The sequence below is a fragment of the Nicotiana tabacum genome, chromosome 23 (assembly GCF_000715075.1).
Source record: "Nicotiana tabacum cultivar K326 chromosome 23, ASM71507v2, whole genome shotgun sequence".
NCBI classification, from domain to species: domain Eukaryota; kingdom Viridiplantae; phylum Streptophyta; class Magnoliopsida; order Solanales; family Solanaceae; genus Nicotiana; species Nicotiana tabacum.
Window position 1 is genome coordinate 37,383,569 of NC_134102.1, and position 3,820 is coordinate 37,387,388.

Genomic DNA, 3,820 nt, shown 5'->3' on the forward strand with positions numbered 1-3,820 from the left:
TAAAGTATCAGAAAACTTATTGATGGAGAAGCCAATTGTGTTGTAAGACCAGCCAATTGTGTTGCAAGACCTATTCTCTAGTTTACTTTTTTCCAGTTTGTCGTGCTCTTTAACTTGGTTTAAGTTCTTAAAGTGATACTTTAATGTAGCACTAATGCAATCAATAATAAATTTTCAAACAATTGTTGATCGACCAGACGATCAGTGACTAACATCTTAGAAGAATCTGATCTTTTAGATGCAACTCAAGACTGGGGCGACAATAACTATCATCAACTTCCCTTTCCAGACACAAAAGATGTGGGACCTATTTAAATAAAAAAGGAATAAAGAAAAGAAAGACAAAATGATTTAGAAAAGGAAAAGTAAAAGGAATGTAATTTGTGGTACCCATTTGAATAAAAAGATGGTTTGATTTGCTGCTTGGGCGGTGGAGCAAGATCAAATTTTCAATCTTACAAATCTATAAAGTAGGCGCCGAATCAATTTTTATTTGTTTTTGGTGAGCAACAAGACTCTATAAATAGAGATGTTTCCTCCTCTTTGTAAGCAGACCAAAAATAAGAGAGAAACAATAGAAGTTAGAGAGAGTAATCCACGGATTGTAGTTTGTGAGATAAATAGTGAGTGTGAGTTATATTATATATAGTGAGGTGTTTAAAATAAAGAGTGTTATTTCTTTCGAAGTTGTAGTAGTCTCTTGACACTACTAAGTTGTAATATTATAGTAGTAATATTGCTCCGCTCGGGTATTGTATTTTATCCGGTTAAAAGATTTGGTATTATTGTTACTCTCTTATGTTATTATTATTATTTGTCGTGGATTCCTGTGCGGGATATATTTATTTTCTCAACAACGTGGTATCAGAGCCATGAAAAATAATGGTACGTTGTCTTTTCAGCACCCCCGTCTCACAAAAGATAATTATGAGAAATGGTGTCTACGTATGAAAGTCATTCTTAGCTCCCAGGATGTGTGGGAAATCGTAGATAGAGGGTATGCAAAACCCGATAATGAGAAAGCTTTGCCTCAAAATGAAAAAGATGTCTTGGCAAAGACAAGTAAGAAGCATCAACAAGCCCTCACGCTCATCCACCAATGTTTGGATAATGCCATAGCCTATGCTCATGTGCCACATCAAGGGTGTAACGATCCGGCCGGTCGTTTTGATTATTATAACCCCATTCTCCCATTTACTACTCAAGTTATTCTTTACAGTTATTTTATGACTTACCGGGTTAGTTGGTTCGGGTCCGAAAAGATTTCGGAGTGAAATGAGACACTTAGTCTGATAATTAAAAACTTAATAGGATATTGACTTATGTGTAAACGACTTCAAAATTTAATTCTGATGATTCCAATAGTTCTGTATGGTTATTTTGCACTTAGGAGCGTGTCCGGAAGTTTTTTGGAGGTCCGTAGTGGAATTAGACTTGAAATGGCGAAAGTCAAATTTTTGGAAAGTTTGACCGGGGGGTTGAGTTTTTGATATCGGTGTCGAAATACGATTCTGAAAATTTTAATAGGTCTGTTATGTCATTTATGACTTGTGTGCAAAATTTGAGGTCAATCGGACTTGATTTGGTAGGTTCCGGCATCTTTTGTGGAAACGTAAAATTTCAAAGTTCATTAGGCTTGGATTGGGGTATGATTTGTGGTTTTAGCGTTATTTGAGGTGATTTGAGGGTTCGACTACGTTCATATGATGTTTTAGGACATATTGGTATATTTGATTGAGGTCCCGAAGGCCTCGGATGAGTTTCGGATGGTTAACGAATCAATTTTGGACTTGGCGTTCCAGCTGAAGAATGCTGGTTTTCTGTCACTGGTTTCCTTCAACGCGATCGCATGAGAATGTCCGCGATCGCTTAGGCTTGTTTGAGGCAGTGATGATTTTGTTTTTTGCAATTGTGTGAAGAGGGCCGCGATCGCGCAGCTGTGCGAGTTTGTTATTCGCGAACGCGTGAAGAAGGTCGCGTTCACATAGAGTAAGTGGAGCAGAAGTAGAGGTCACGCATTTTATGCTTCGCGATCGCGTGGACAAGTCCGCGATCACGTAAGCCTGTGAGAGTGAGCTTCGCGATCGCGTGGAAAAGTCCGCGATCGCGTAGGGTTAAATCTGGGCAATGGAAATTTGTGCTTCGCGATCGCGTAAAGCAAATGACTAGGCAGAGAGTTTAAATTCTGAAAATGGAACTTCGTCCTATTTTCCGTTTTTACCGATTTGGAGCTCGAAGAGAGAGAATATTCGGGATATTTTCAAAAAAAATAACGGGGTAAGTGTTCCTAAATCAATATTGGTTAAATTACCCGAATCCATAATTATTTTTTACATTTAATTAGTGAATTAAGTTGGAAGATTTAGAAAATTCTCTTGGTTTAAATGAAGGTTTGAGGGTCGAGTTGAGGTCGAATTTTGGTAAAATTGGTATGGTTAGACTCGTGGTTGAATGGGCTTTCGAATTTTGTAACTTTTGTCGGATTCCGAGACGTGGGCCCCACGGGCGATTTTTGAGCTAAATTTCGGATTTTGTGGGAAAATTAGTATTTTCTTATGAAATTAATTCCATTAAATTTTATTAACTGAGTCAAATTATTTTTGGCTAGATTCGAGGTGTTTGGAGGCCAATTCACGAGGAAAAGACATTGTAGAATAAATAATTATACGGCTTGAGGTAAGTAACAGTTCTAAATTTGGTCTTGAGGGTATGAAACCCTGGAATATGTATTACGTGATTGGTTTTGAGGTGACACACATGCTAGGTGACTGGCGTGTGAGCGTGCACCGTAGAAATTATGACTTGGTCAATTTCATGGAACTGTGTAGTTGAAAAATCTGTTGATATCCGTACATATTTCCCCTTATTAGAGAAATTGATCTATGAATCATGTTTAAATCATATGTTTACACTATTGGGACCCACAGAGGTCGTGTAGTTGTGAAATTATTTGCTAAATTGCGGTTTTGCACTCAGTCACAGTTCTATTTGCACATTGTTTTGCCTCACTCTCTCTTATTTATTATTGATGCATCATATCATTGTTGTTGGGCTGCTTATCATGATTTCTAAGAGCCCGAGAGACCGGAGAGGTTGATGACTGAGTGAGGTCGAGGGCCTAATTGTGAGGATATTTTTGGATCAGGCTGTACGCCGTAGCATATTTCATTGATTTATGCCATGATTGGCTTGATATAGCGCTTGGGCTGAAGGAGCCCCTCCGGAGTCTGTACACACCCCCAGTGAGCGCAGGTACCTACTGAGTGCGAGTGTCGAGTGCGAGTATCGAGTGCCGAGTGATGAGTGACTGTGAGAAATGAGTGACTGTGAGGAATGCATGACTGTGAGGAAAGAGTGACTGTGAGGTTGGAGTGAATGGGTAGACTGAGTGACTGTTACTCTGAGAGGATGTATTGATTTCATTATTTGCTACATTTCAGCTGTCATATATCACTATTTTAAAAATTTCGGAAAAATATTATTTTCTGTTTCGGTCAAACTTGATATGAAATTTCAGTGAAATCTTAAATGTTGAACTTGAGAGCATGCCTACTCTTTTATATTGGAAAGTATTGTATTTGGACTTAGCTGAGAAGCTCGTCACTACTTTCAGTTCTTTATTTATTATTGTTACTTACTGAGTTGGTTGTACTCATACTAAACTCTGCACTTCGTGTGCAGATCCAGGTGATCCCGGATATAGTGGGTGTAGATTCTTTCACACAGTCAATTTTCCGGAGATTCAGAGGTAGCTGCCATGTTTCACAGACCTTGTCTCTCTTTCCATGTCTTTTGTTTATTGTATTTGGTCTCAGATTAT

General features: G+C 38.4%; 1 pseudogene; it reads right to left on the bottom strand.

The window, feature by feature from the left end:
• Nucleotides 1-219: 219 nt before the first annotated feature.
• Nucleotides 220-280, bottom strand: LOC142177879 (small nucleolar RNA U31b; annotated as a pseudogene).
• Between the last annotated feature and the right edge of the window lie 3,540 nt (nucleotides 281-3,820).